The sequence below is a fragment of the Ciconia boyciana genome, chromosome 6, assembly GCF_034638445.1.
Source record: "Ciconia boyciana chromosome 6, ASM3463844v1, whole genome shotgun sequence".
In the NCBI taxonomy this organism is placed as follows: Eukaryota; Metazoa; Chordata; class Aves; order Ciconiiformes; family Ciconiidae; genus Ciconia; species Ciconia boyciana.
The window spans coordinates 47,955,914-47,971,344 of record NC_132939.1 but is presented as its reverse complement, the minus strand read 5'-3'; the positions used below and the strand labels follow the sequence as shown (position 1 = coordinate 47,971,344).

Sequence of the window (15,431 nt, the reverse complement as noted above, 5' to 3'; positions counted from 1 at the left end):
AGAAAGTAAAATGAGTACGTGTGACTGGATAATAATATTTTTTTTTTTTTACTTTTTTACAGAACAGAAAGGTGAAGAAAGATGCATATTTGCACTTGCTGACACTTGCATACTTTGATGGTGATATAACACTTCACGTGCATCTCTATTTTATAATTGAAGAGAGACAGCACATCAGACACACAAACTGTAAAGTTCTTCCTATCCAGATGAGATGGCAGTCACACTCACCCAAAAAATTCTATGAAAAAAAGACATCATTATTTCTGTCCTCTTCTATGCTCTTTGCTTACTAAAACATAAAATTCTAGACATTTGATTCAGATGTTAGGTTCTTAACATGCTGAGTATAATTTGTTATAACACAAGTGAACTCCCTGATAAAAGTTTAACTCAAAGCCAACAAATAGGGTTCGGCTAGAAGGGACTCTGACACTGACTCCCTGTATAACCTTAGGAAAATCTCTTGTTTCTTGTGTTCCTCCAATGGGAGCTATTAGAGTCAATTCATTAACATGCATAAATGTGATTTAAGACCATCAGACAGAAAGTCTTCAAGTAAAAGCACTGTCGTCATAGATTTACATTAAATTATCTTAATAAAGTGAATGCTATGCTATCTTTAGTTACAAAGGAGAAAAAAAAAGGTAGGCAGGCAGAGTCACACTATCTGATAACTAACACAGTAGGGAGATCTGTGACAAGTAGATGAACAGATTCACAACAGCTAAAACTTCAGAGGCTTTGTGCAAAACTACAGGTGAAAGCAATGACATGTTTCATTTAGAGGCTTGCTCAGAGCTCATCTCCTAATACTGTTTGTCTGAAAAAACGGAAGAGAGAGAAGGTAGCAATTACCATTGGGGAAAACATAAAAGATGACTGCTGCGTGTGCCAGGCACTGAGGAAAATTACTACTTTGTCTTTAGCACAGAGATGAGATTCTTCCTGCAGCCAAACAGAAGCTACACTGTAAATGCAAAGTCCAGCTATATTCAACAAGAAAAGGTGAGAAATTCAACTGGATCAGAAACAGAGCCAGAAACAGAGCTATTTTGGACAGAGAAGTTTTGCTAACAGTCCAGGCTGCATATAGCAGCTTAGCAGTCACTTAGAAGAGGTGGCAGTGCCATCCCTGTTTTAGGGCTCTAGCAGGTTAGTGATGAGAATTACCCAGGATGACGATGGGAAGCTGCATGGTCACGAGCACAAGGGAGGTAGTCTCAGTTGGCACTGGGCTTTTTGGATGTATTTAGATGAAGGATAGCCCTGTGCTGCCAAATGGAGAGAGCGTACTTTCCAGTTTGGGAATAGATTCCAGGATTTTCCTTTTCCTTGGCAGCACTGATCTGGAATGGTCTATAATGACCCAGTGGGCATATCCCAAACAAAATGACGGCTTATTGTGTATGTGAGCTTTTCACTCTTATGCCTGGATTTCTCTATGTGACTGCTGGCTTGGAGGGAAAGACTTTGAGAGCCAGAAAATAAAAAAAAAAAATAAAAAGAAATGCAGCACAAAAGCCCAAGGGAAATGGGGCTAGACTGTAATGAGAAAAAGGAATAAATAAATGGGAAGCAGTGCGCAAGCAGCACTTAAGTCTGTGTGAGGTTAACACTAACCACTTACTCCAAGCTAAATAAACGCTGCCTGGGGATTGCGATTAGAGCAGGCAGCTCAGGGGAGGCAGCAGCTCCTCAAAGCTGGAGCCAGGAGGAAGCTCTGGGAACTCGGCGGTGTGGTGCGTATTTTTGACTAGCCCCATCTGACCAAAGCGAACATGATGTTCCCTATAAGGGTGAAAGCACTCCACTCCCCTACCACATCTATCTAATGCAGTGCCATCGCGCTGCCAGGCTGTGCAAAGATGTCATGTCATTCTGTCACATTACCATCAGGGAGTCTCAATGCAACTGGAGATGTCACATGTCCTGTCCAAACTGACCACCTGGTGTAGACAACAGCTTGAAATGCCTCCTTCTCACTTTACAGTCCCAGCTCAGAGACAAATGAGCAGGCAGTCAAATGCAGATCAAAATCCTCTTCTGAATATTCTGCCTCTTGTAATACTTCTGCTTTTTCAGAAGCACGTATTGGATAAGACTGCTCAGACACAGCCCACAGTCAGAAGCGGCAGCCAAATTATTAATTTACTTGTTCTGATTCTTATTACATTCTACCTCCAGGTACGTAATCAGGCTTTTATTCACCTAACTGCTTTATCCTCTAACAAGCTATTCATCTGAAGAGTTTTCACTGCAGGATTTCCACTGTAAGGATCTTTTTTGTTGTGTTAGAGAAGGAATTCACTGCTTCAGTGCAACGCTTTTGCTCATTAAAAATAATTTCTCAGTGAGTTTGGTTGCAGTAGCTCTTCAGTCATATTAGAGGCCCTGTTGCAGCATTAGCTCCAAAGAACATGCTAAAGACCAGCAGGGAAAATGAAAGGGAGAGGAGAAAACAAGAAGCTGGAAGGGCAAGACAGATTGCTGGCAAATTATAAGCAAGCTCAGACATGCTGCTGCCCACTGGGGTACTGATTCGTGCAGCCCTGGGAAATGTGTCTGACCATAAAGTCAGACTGTACCCTCGTGAGAATTTCCCCCCTACTCCCAAATACAGTTCTCTATGTATTTTCTCTCTTGCCTCACTCTTTTCCCCGCTCCCTTCCCCCTTATACCATCCTTGGCTTTTTTCTTTTACTACCACATCTTCCATGCTCACTAGAGATGCTTTGAAGCTTGCTTTCCAAGCATAGACTCTTTCCAATCTTTAGGGAAATTTGGTACAGAGAATCTCTGTGGTCTATAACAGCAAATTCACTAACACAAGCACATCGCCCTGGAGAGATGGCATGTTCAGCTGCCAGTGAGTTTACTTCAGCTCCTTTGCTTTTGGAGCAGGCAGCTCCCTCATCAGAAAGTTGTGTATGTGTGTGTGTGGTGTGAGGCAGGCCTGCAGCAGCCTTCTCTGTTACAGTATGTAACATAAATTGACAACTTTCAGCGTAGCTCCCTGTTTTCACATAAATAAGAGAGCTGACACAGTCTGGAGGTGAAGAAAGATTATTTCAAGATGCAATGCATGTTAATCTCTTCTCTTGTGACTTAAGCACAGGTACCAGTCAATGATCTATTTCTAATATACCACGTAAATAATGAGTCACATTATTCAGTGAAGCGTCAGCTCAGACAAATATAGGAAGCAGCAATGTACTACTTTTCATTCAGTGGGCCAATTTCACCTCTGACATAAGTCAAAAGCCTTCCTGAGGCTCTTCCTCAGTTGAATACAGCTTTGTTTTAAAAAAACCAACATAGAGTCCCTTAGTGTAAAAGTGCTGATTGCTTCAGGGAATTCATGATAGTACAATGATATCTACTTCTCTTTAAGTAGCAGAACAGGAGGAGTGGGGTAGCCTCTCCTGAACGTAGGAAAAATAACGTGACTGGTCACTGTTCAGCCTGAGGGAACGTACTAAAAGATCCAACAAGAAACTGCTTTTCTTGTTTAGAGAGGGAATATTGCTCTAACCTAAAGAGTCAATATGCTGGAAACCTCACTGCCTGAGGTGAAACTAGAGACATAAAAGCCACTGGGATTATCCTGCAGGGGGACAACCTGTGCTGCAGGAGGAATGAACTAGCTGAGACTTTCTAGACCTTTTCCATCTTTAATCTTATTGAAAAGAGCTGTCCTGGTCACTGTGGCCACGTAATCTCCCAGGAAGACAAGGGAATATAAATTTGGGCCTCCAGGCTTGAGTCGCTCATGTCAGTGTTCACTACTGACTGCTTTGTTCCTCTGCTGCATCTCAGGAGTCCTTTGATTCACTTCTAGCTTCCTGCTTCTGGCACTGGTGGGTGAGAAATGGCTCTTCCACCTGCTTTTAAGCCCTGGGGAAATTCTGCAGTCTGTTTTATCTCTAGTATCTGTTCAACTGGTGTAATTGGGTTGTTTCAGGATGGATGAAGCAAGAACTGAGCAATGGTTGTCCATGAGTTACTGAAAAGAGAAAATGCAAACAAAATCTAAGACTTGAAGTTACAATCTTAGACACTCCCCTCTCTTTCAAAATCTCATCTGTAACACGTCAGCACAACAGCTGGTGCGGGAGTACAAAACATATTGGGAGACTGTCTGTCCTCCTCAGACTGGTCCAAGGGTGATGATGATAATAATTAGAGAGCATCTTTCACCAGGAAGGGGAAGAAGTAGTTTTTCCATTCAACAAAAGATGGAATTAAAGCAAAGAGAATGTGAAACGAGGAGGCCAGCATCAAACAGCAAGCAAAGGCTGAACTGAAAGTATAAACAGATCTTCCAGGTATCAGGCCAGCACCCTCTCCCAGAAGGTGTGCTTTATAAAGCACTTAAAAGAAAATCTGTAGACTGTTAGATAGAAAAGACATCCCCACAGGACTGTGGAAAAAAGTCAGAGAGGACTCACTGGAAACCCCTTTTCCTAAATAATTAAATGGGACTAGTGCCAGCCCTTGTATATGCAAGAATATAGGAATACCTGGAAAGAAACAATCACAAACTGATAGCACTCATTTAAGAGAAAGCCTCATAAGCCACTCTGTCACTCTTACCTATCCTTTACTGATTGCAATACATGGCTTCTAGCAAGACTTGCCAAGAACTAACAAGTCACCAGCACATTGAGGTAACCATTGCACACTGGCCAAGATTCAAACTCTCTGATTTTTGGTACCTGAGGCAGCACAGTTAGCATCACAATCATGCTGGCCAGGACTCATCTATCCTCACGTAGGCATCTACATCTGAGAGAGTCAGCCAGATTTCCTTCAGAATCAATGGGGGCATTTCCAAGGCTGAATTCATCTTGTGTCTTTTAGATGTCTATTTTAGAAAAAGGAGAGATACCACATCCCCCCACACTGAACCTCAGACTGGAAATCCAAATTTGAATACGTATCAGCAAACAGATACATCTACATCCTTTACTGAACTGAGTCTCAGTCAAATAGATGAGAACTGAAGATTCAGACAGATTCATGTAAAATTCAAGTAGTAAGAGCTAAAATGAAAGGTTACAGGAAGTCCTCTGTAGCATCAAAGGGGAAGCTTGTATCCCACAAAGATGAGCAATGGTAACCTACTCCTTCAGATACATTCCCCTATATTGATGCATACTGCCAGAAGCAAAATGCTACAGACTCCATATTGTGCTCCACTAGGATGTCTGCCACCAAATTTAGAGTACACACAACGTAGCTAATGCAATAGGTCAACACAGAAGCTGGTTATTACGTTAAATCCCATGACCGCAAATCCAGACTACTTCCAACAAGAGATCATTAGAACTCCAGGACCCAGACTTAAGCCAGTCTAAGTTTTAAGCCAGTATTGACTCTGAGTGCAGGGACTTAGTTTGGCAAACCCAGCTCTTTCTCTTGAGTTCAGTGAAGATAAGGCTGTTAGCAATGACTAATCAGAACAGTCTCTTAGGAAAAAGGAGAGTTTAATTACCTTAGTGTACTATTCAGTGACTTGCCTAGACATACCACACACTGAAAGATACGTGACAATGTGGGTGCCACAGTTTATACCATCACGAGCTCAGGACGGCCATGTTAGTCATGACTTTGATTCCTGTCTCCCTCTTTTCTGAAGTGCATTAGCTGCTATGGAAACAGTGTCATTAGAATGGGCAGGGCTTTCCGACACCCAGAGGAACCCCATGCTTATGCTAAATGATGTATTCTCTATGCAGAGCTCTAGCTAGGTCTAACCATGGCATATTAAATAGTCCAGGTCCATCACACATGGTCTGAAGTACATTTCTATACAAAGGAGGTAATTCACAAAAACTTTACAGTTCATTTCCCTACTCTCGACTTGTGGTGGGCTTCTTATACCCTATAATGTCATGAAAACAGCAAACTGCACAGCACACAGCTGTAATGATTGGCAATGTGATATTTAGTTAAGAAAGCTTGAGGAATACCTCCCTGCTCCAAAAATGTAAGACTAGAATCCCTCTGCTGAATTATAATCACAATTTAATTAATTTAATTTTTTATGCTTCTTGCAATTGTCCTTTTGAAAGGAGGCTGCAAGAGATGCTACCTGAACTGGATCAAGAGATGTACAGAGAAGCCAGACTTTTACATCCTCTTGTTAAACACCGCTTACCAAAAGACTAATATACAAATACAATCAAAATTTGTCTTAAAAAAAACAAAACAAAACAGCTCTTTAATTACTGGGCCTATCACATTCCATAATCTGAATGAAAATTTTTACAGAGGAACAATGAAACAAAAACTTCCCTGCTCAATCAAATCAATGGCTCATCTGTTCCTGTATCTAAATGTGACAACTGCCAAATGTTTTGAGCAAGATGTAACCAATTCCCTTTCTGCTACTGCCACTCATTTCAATCGTACTGCACTATAAGCTGCATTGTTACACTCCTCCCGATCCCAGTCTGTGATCACAGATAGGAAGATCAATTTGGAAAAGCTTCAAATGCTCTGAAATATTTACCAGATTTTAGAACACCTGGAAAGCCATGAAATAATAATAAAACCAACAATTAAAGTACACATAAAGCTTTTCCAACAGGAGTGTGCTTGTGATTTATTTAGTTTCCCCAGTCTTTAATAACTGCAGAACAAATTCTGAGCTATCACAAGGAAACCAACTGCCTTGATCTCTCATGCAAGCCCAGAAGAGTCTGAAATACCTTTGCTTTAACAACCAGTCCTACAGCATTTTGGAGACCCAGAAGACTTGGAAAATCTCAGTGAAGCTTCTGAAACAGGAAGCTTGTAAAATTCAACTTGTCACACTGGTCATATCACACAACCTCTAAAAAGTAATTTTTGCTCTTCTTGCAAGAAGCAGGAAGTGCTGTCAGTATCTCGTTGAAGAATATGCATGCCTCAGTTTACCAATGAATTCTGAACAGCAACCTCCTGTGACTGAAGAAGCCTTTTTTTTTTTTTCCTCTGAAACAGGATAGTCAAATTAGGTATTAGTGATTTACCCATAGTAAATTAGACTTGATTGATGAAAGTCTGCCACTCTGCAGAAATAAAGTTAACTGGAAGACAGAATGGAGAAACATCATGTGACTATTAACTTTTAACAAACTGCAGCCAGAGAAGTCTGCATGTGTAATAACACCTGAACTGCATATTGCAGTGAAGAAGCAAGTTGAGGACTTGGGCTCCCCCCTGCAATAAATAGTTGCAATGCTCCATGTTTGGAAAAAGAAGGACAACTAAACACAGCAAAATAGGTACGTGCATGCTTTGCTTTTTTCTTCTTAGGTAGAAAATTTCCAATGCTGCCTTTGAAATTGCTAGTAATCTGTCATGCTTTGACAAGGCTGTTCTGTCTACCATTTGTTGTTAAGCAGAACCAAAAAGGAGTCCATCTCTGATGGGGGTCTTACATGTCTTTAGCCTTGCTGGAAGAACACCAGTAACAAACAGGGGCTGTGAAGCCAAATAGTTCTTCAGAGACCAGTGGAGCTGCACAGCTCTCCCTTGAACACTAGTCAAGTCCAATTGCTGAGTACGAAGATTTAAAATCCCAAAAGATCTGTAAAAAGGTCAGAGGCACAGCATGCCTGTGGAGCTATGACAGATGGTTACTACAGCGCCATGACCACACACGCAATTCTCAGTCACATCAGCAGGTACTTTGTTTACCTGGGACTTTTACAACTGGAAGGAAGCAACGATACATTCTTCAGGAGACTGGTGATCTAATTACAATGGTTTTCAACCTTTTCAGTTTGTATACTCTCAAACATTTTTGGGCCTCTCTTGTAGATCTCTGTACAGTGATTTTAAGCCAAATGACAATAGGCTTGCTTTTTTTAGTTACTTTTTTATATAGCTTAGATGTAGTCCACCCACCTCTATAAGTAAAAACTAAAGACATTCCAGTAGATCTTTTCCACACCTTACTATCAAATCAACCAACTTAAAATAAAAAGCCAGTTTATTAACAAATTTTCATAGTAGTGATCACTGCTTTGAAGATACTTCCACATTCTGTTAACTTTAATCTCCAGTATGAGAGCAACGTGCCACCACACTGTAGTATTTGCCTTGTACTCTGCAGGGCTAAGACAATATTCTGACACCTGGATGCTGCAGGTTGGCCTTTCAAGATAGATACTCCTGAGCAACCCTGCAGCAACCATAGGATGAATGAATCTACTTCTGTCTGCATCTCTCAGTATCCTATTGCTACGTGGTGCTCACAGGATTGGGAAGAAAGTCTGCAGAGATAATGACTGCAATTTGGAAGGGCTTCGCTTTGTTTCACTTTCTCAGCTTGCTTGCTGAGGCAGCACTAATTGCTGAACAAGGCTTCAGCACAGGGGGCCTCACAAGCAGAGCAGCCTGCTCCTACAGCTTAATTCCCTGACTCGTGACCTTGGAGCAGCAGGGACAGGGGAGAAGAGGGAACACATCCGACGGTTGTTGCAATGAGGATGGCAGAGCGGCCTGAGGGTTCAGGGCATAGATCCTGTCCTCAGTTCTATTTTCTGCGGCATGTCAGCTGTGGACATCTCACAAAACCTTTCCTTGGACTTGAGTTTGTTTTGTAATGGCTATGATCAAGTGCTTTGAGGTATTTGGAAGACAGAAAATGCAAAAACATTTTGTAGCATTTCATTATTAAATATAGGACTAGACAAACACCTCTGAGTTTTGTTATTATTCAGATAGATAAATATAGAGCTAGTTGCACTGAGTCCCTTCTGTGTTTTCCTTATGTGAATATTATAGCAAGTGACATGTAATGTGGAATGAGAAAAAATGGAAAAAGAGGTAAAAGGAACAATTTTAAACTTGTATCAGAAACTGTTCACAGAAAAAGATTTTTGATTGTTTTAGCTTATTTTGCTTATTGCTTATTTAGCTTATTTGCAATAATTGTTTAGCTTATTTGCATTTGAGGCCTGACTTGTCTTATGGAAAAAACACAATGTGATTTTACAGTAAAAATAATAGTAATAAAAACCTGATTATAAAGTCTACTGAACTCTCCTATAGCGAAATCCCTGAGTAGCTTCCTCCTATGTGGCATCTGAAGAACTTTCTTTTCTCTTCAAGAAACTAGTGTTCTGTGTACCAATATAAAAATAAATCACATCACACCACACTTTCATAGGCGACTAAAGATAGGGATGGTAGCAGGAGCCACTGCTAAGGTACAAACTGAACAGGGGAGTCAATCCCCTAAAGCTTAAGGAGAACAGCACTAATGGAGGAGATGAGTGGGACTAACTGTTCGCAATGAAGGCAAGAGGCAATGTCTCTCCAAAAGGGTAAGTGAAGGATACTTTGTATCACTGATTTTGCCTTCCAGCTGCACAGACCCAGAACCAGGGAGCCACCAGAAGGGCTTCGTTCCTGCCACCAGTGCACGCCAAGGGCAGCTCCAGCAGCCTTATACCAGCATGACCAAGAGGCCCTACCCCCAAGACAGTCCTGAAGGGGCAGAAAAAAGCACAGAAGATTCTATCTCCAAACAAAACAAGGTCTAACTTCCAAGTGCTGTTCTTTTGGTTTGGTGCTCCCCAGCTTCATCTATGCTCTCTGCTCATTGACACACAAGTAGAGTGATAAACACATGGCACATACCCCTTTACTCGATGGATTCTAAGTCCAGCACCTCAGTATTGGTGGTAGTGTCTTACTGCCTTCTGAAGACAGAGGAGGAACTAAATGACTTCCCTATGCGTCTGACCAAAAACACCAAAGAAAAGTCATGCAGTAGAGTTTGTCCTTTAGGCAATTAGTAGGGTCAGTCACAACAAAAAAACCATAACAAAGGACAATTTCTGGAGACTCAAGCTGAACCCCAAATGTGCACCTTGCAGGGGGGAGGCTGTGCGTACTTTCCTAATAGCTTCAAAATTCCCCCACCAGGACTGGAGGGAGAATTATACTCACTTCATAGTAAGCAGAAGTCAACTTTCAAAGCAGTTTTACATCAATAGAGACAGATGGGTAGAGGTGAAGATACTGAGGTGAGAGGACACTATGTTCAAATAACACAGAAATAATGTTCAGTCTTACCTCTTGTCTTTCAGATTGGTTATAAACCTTACAGATATTAAAATAACAGCAATAGAAACACAGAGAAAACAGACTACGGAAAAAGATACATGAGTACAAAACATGTTGTACACAATAGCCACACTATGACCAAGAGGTCAGAAAGGAAAGAGGAACACAGAAAGACTTCTGATTTTTATTCCTGGATCTGCCACATCTTTGCCAGTTCATCTTCAGCAAGTCATTTACATGTCTTCTCTACCTCCTATTCATAGTTTATAAAAGGGACCAAAATACTTTGAGGTGCTTTGAGTTCTTCAGACAAGAAGTGCTGCACAGGAGCCAGGGTGTTATAATTACTATTAATCCCTAGAGCTTGCATAAAAAACAAACAAACAATCAAAAAAAAACCCCCCAAAACAAACAAAAACCAAACCAAACCAAAAAAACCTCCACCACAACCAAAAAACCCAAACAAATGCCAAGTCCTTCTTAGGAATAAGGAGTGTAGGACTGGGCTATGATCCTGGAAACGTTCATAATAAGGTATTTCTGAGGATATTAATTTCTGGATGACTTTTCTCCTATATAGTTGTTGATGTAGATTGATATTCTTCACAGAAAAGAGAGAGCCTTGCAAGAAAGCTTTAAGAGCATCTGGTAAAAGAGCAAGAATTGCAAGTGCTCTTGAAATGAGAGCTTGTTTATTGGGTCGCACTGGCATCTCGTGATAACATCTTGCAATTTTTTTTTTTTTTTAAATTGTATCTCACTTGATTAGAAAGAGCCTTTGTAAATCCAAACAGAAGCAAGTTTAGAGCAGTTAGTACTTCCAAATTAAACAAACCCCCTTCCCTCTTACTGACAAAGACATGTATATTTTTATCTCCGAGTGTTTCCATTCTACAATTGCAACCAAGAAAAACCTATAGCCTGACAATGCAGTCCTGGTGTCTGCTGCTGAAGGAAGCCTATTCCTCCCTGACATCTTCAGTGACTACCGAATGGCTCTTCCTAAGCATTTTCCGACATTTAAATTATATTAAAATATATAACAATATGTTATTATGTAATCACATATAATAGCATATAATAATGTAGTATATAACAATATATAATTATATTAGAAATAAAAGTAATGCTACTAACTTCTACTGTGGCATGAGAATCAATTGAAGATGTAGCATTATCGCAGAATTTGCACTCAATGTGTTGTATTAAGATGATTAATACTGAAGAATGGCAAAGACAACTTCAGTATCAGAGCTGCTTCCCATGAATAGATGGGGCTTCATCTAGACATCTAGAAAAGTACATTATACTTCTGTATCCTCTCATAAACATATACCAGCAGTTGTACTGGACATGTATGGGCTTAGCAAACACACTGCACTGCTCTGGCTACTGACTGAGTGCTCAGAGCTGTTAATGTCAAGCACATCAATCCTCTTCTGTTCAACATAGATACTGCCTTCATCATTAGAGTCTCCAAGCATTTGAAGTGAAAGGCTACTTTCTTCTTTTCTTACATTCCTCTTTTTCATGTAAGGATTTTTTTGAGATACCTAGTGGCAAGCTACCACAGAATGAGTGTTCATTATTGTCTCAGTTTCAGCAAGGTTAGCATGCTGTGGCCACAGCAGATCGCCTTTGTTGGAACTGTCACCTCAATCTGCGCTGTCCCTGCCCGTTGATAATCTCTGCCCATCATCTCTCAATTTATTTTTAGAATAGCACCTCTTTGGGAAAGGGACCACATCTTTGCAACATGTTTTATCCATAAGGCAGCTGCAATATGAATACAGAAAGTGTTGTCAAAAATGAACAGCAGGATAGAGAGCTTCACTGGCCATAGCAGTGATCTTTAAAACCCTAAGTTGGCCAGCTTGATGCATGCCACAGAGGGATCAATTTCTCAATAACAAAGTTCACATTTCAATGTGAAGAGTTTTGGAGCAAACACTGTTTGGAGCAAACATTTGTCCACCTAGGAGGTACCAGTCACCATATTATATAAGGACCAAAAATAAAATTAGATTGAGAACAATGTGTAGCATCTTCTAGAGCACAATGACTCACATTCACACATGAAACTGTCAAGCTGGAACACAGTCACAGAGTGTAAAAACAAGGCTGCAGTAAAAAGTACATCTCCAGATTCTTTTGTTGAAAATATGGAGAAAACTACAGAGCTAGAGGCACATTAGTGCTCTCCAGCCTAGTGATACCACAGAAATTCATGAACCATAGCAGTTAAATAATATTACCTCCTTCCTTACACTTTGCAAATCACCAAACAGAAAGAATTTGTGGGAAAAATGATGACAAAACAAAGATTAAATATCCCTAAGAGAAGTCTCAGGAGCACCTATTCAGAAAGTGAAACCTCTTCCTGTAATGACATGTCAGCTTGCCCAGAGACTCCACGCTGCCTTATTCATACATCCCAGCTTAGCAGAGACTGGAAAATATGGAATTCTGTACAATTCTACTGCTCAGGAAAAGTCTATTGTTCTCATTGCAGTACACACACAATGACAGAGGTGAATAGATCTGTCTGTCTGCAACCGTCCCTTCTCCTCCCTCATTTTAACTTCCATTGAAGGAAGCAACATTGCTGATCCTCATTTCAGTGCACTCTCCGTCCAGATAATTGTTGCACAGCCTTGCTCATCAACTCATGGAACCAGAGGAAAGACGGACCATTTTTGGCTTCTAGTCTGGTATTATCAACCTGAGTCCACAACCACTCATGTTTTACAATTCATCAGAAAATGGTCCTTGAAACAGTTGCTGGGTCCTAACTGATGTCAATGCCTACAGCAAATATTGCCAGGAACCATCTCCCAAGCACTGTCAACACCTCTCAGTGAGTATGTTCAGAAGCTGTCTCCCAGCTACTGTCAAGAGCTATCAAAAGACATGGTCTGATGCTAGAACCCGATTGCTGTCACCTCACAGCAGGCCTGGTCAAAGCCACTTTCTGACCGCTGTTGATGCCAGCCAGCCAGGTCACTTGTCTTTATTGGTGATAACAGGAACAAAGTCACAATGCAATTTTGCTTCCATAACAGCTAAACATGTTCTTTATAACCTAATCTCACAATCAGCAAGTACGTTATCCTGCACCTTGGCCTAGGCTAGCAGGGAATCCCTGCAACACATGGGAGTTACAGCACTGCGTACCAATGAACAAGAATTATCCAGCAGTTTTTGTCCGAGTCTGAATAAGCAACCAGTAAAAATACCACCACTTACACATGGTGGATCTTACTGCCATGAGATTTTTCCCTCTGCCATATTCAGCTGAAGCTTCCTTTCTTAAGATTTCTCTTTTCCATTTTTGTACCTTCTTTTGCTATGGTTCACTGTAAGCAATGCTTCTCACCCCTTGATTTTAAATATTTATCTCATCCCTACTTAGTCACAAATTAGTCAAGTTGTACATATTTAGTGTGTTCATATAAATCCACATGCAACTGTTTGACTCTCTTAGGAGATGTGAAAAGCAAAGAATGCTTTTAGTGAAAGGAGAAAAATGACAGATTGTCCCTCAATGTGTGTGTGTATATATATATACACACACATACACTGTATGTTCTGGCACATGGTAGAGTGTATTTACTGTATGAGGCCATATGCTTGAAGAATTAGAACAGAGGAAAAAAGCCAGTTTCTGAATGTTGTATGTCTAGTTTACATATTGTTAAGTAGATTCTAAATATATGGGAAACAGAGTTCACGAGATTCACATTTCATGCAGGACAGGCAATCACATAGAAAGATGAGCAAGTGTTCAGGAGTCAGATTTACAAAGAAAGAAGGTGAAACACTTTGTATCTGTATGAAGATGTATTACTGCTCCTGTCTTTTCAGCTTTTCAAAAAAGCCTCTCTTAAAACTCTGAGCATGCCAAATATAACAGAAGCATTATCGTAATCCCTGCATCATATGTGGATTTACTGGACTAAGTTTCCACCAGCCCAGGGGTGGAACCACTGAGCACCATACTACATCACGTAGTACAAATATGTCCACAGTCAACTTGATGCTTTGCATGAAAGTGTAAACATGTTCAATGGATGAAAACACTGAGTTAAAAGGCTTTTTCAACCTAACAGAAAACAGCATAACAAGAAGAATTAGCTGGGCGTTGGAAACTGAAGCAAGATAAATTCTTATGAAGAAATAGGGCTCAATACCTTCCAACAAGTTTGAATATGTAGATTATGGTTGTAATCAGAAGAGACTTAAACATTCAGAAAGCGTAACTTACATCCATGCTTCCACGCCCTTTGTTGCTTGCTGTTTTGTTGGGTTTGAGGCTTCTTTTATTCCATTTTGTTACTATGGGGCAGAAATAGCCATGTTTTGTGACATTTCCTCCCTTCCACTAGAGTTTAAGTGGAAAGAGAAGAGACTAGTTCTTCAACAGCAACAGTTAAAGGTTATGGCCACAATTAATGCATTTGTGTCTATTTGTCTATGTCAAGTCTTGCCTTGTGAACTCATCATTAAAACAAGAGCTGGGGCAATGGTTGCCCTGGGAAAATACTAGACAGGAACCGGATCTCCTCTTTAGGCTTTTTAGGTGTATAGAGAATTAGACATATTCTTTTCAACTTATGCAGCATCTTCTCTGGAACCTCCTAATATATCGAATTACATAGTGCCATTGTGAAATTACCAGCTCTCTGATTTTGTAAAGTTATTCTATTAAATTAACAGTTGTGAATAATTCAAATTACCAGAAAGCAATTAAATTCATTTTAGTCTAGCAAAGTATGTCAATAAAGGACTTCATTGCACATCAAATCATGATCTCCTCTACAAAAATGTCCCAAAACCACAGCTGCTTTAACAAGTGAACTTAAAAACAAGGATCTTCATGAAGAATAGATAAGAAGCTCTGGTTCTTTCACGGAAACCCATTCTTACATTGTGATGGCACTAGGGATCAATTATACAAATTTATTTCCTTATACTTCAGTTAACTGTTGCCTACAGAATACCTTCATAGTCTTGATAGACCTCATTTCCCATTCCACACTGGCCACCGATTCTTCATGAAACCTAAAGTCTCTTCCCATTCCAGTACCTCAGTTTCGCTTCCTTTGAAGCATGAGGATGATGTTGGTATCTACCTCAGAGGGATTCTGAGGATTAATTCTCAGATGAATTGAAATCATCTGAGCTGTGATACTTGGGTAGAAACTATGAATGATTAGCAGATGTTGCTATTACAGTGACAACTTGAACATTTTAAAATCTAACCTTTCTGTGTGAAAGAAAAAAAAAAAGAAACACTTCTTGGTTTCTACAGCAGACGTTAGATTGTGACTTGATTTTAACCTTCAAGATTCTTTTAACTTTAT

The 15,431-nt window shown here is 40.2% G+C and overlaps 1 protein-coding gene and 1 long non-coding RNA gene across 14 annotated transcripts in view; one reads left to right on the top strand and one right to left on the bottom strand.

Annotated features, from left to right (window-relative positions):
- The window catches only part of LOC140652862 (uncharacterized), a 38,913-nt gene extending 29,901 nt beyond the window's left edge, over positions 1–9,012 (top strand). For 2 of the 5 annotated variants that reach the window (XR_012042965.1, XR_012042964.1), the window contains exons 3-6: positions 63–1,008; positions 2,086–2,187; positions 6,078–7,274; positions 7,395–9,012. This is a non-coding gene — a long non-coding RNA (uncharacterized lncRNA). The remainder of the gene's footprint in view (positions 1–62; positions 1,009–2,085; positions 2,188–6,077; positions 7,275–7,394) is intronic. The other 3 variants (XR_012042968.1, XR_012042966.1, XR_012042967.1) reach the window with 3 other exon arrangements.
- The window catches only part of NRXN3 (neurexin 3), a 984,600-nt gene that overhangs the window by 410,475 nt on the left and 558,694 nt on the right, over positions 1–15,431 (bottom strand). The window lies entirely within an intron of this gene.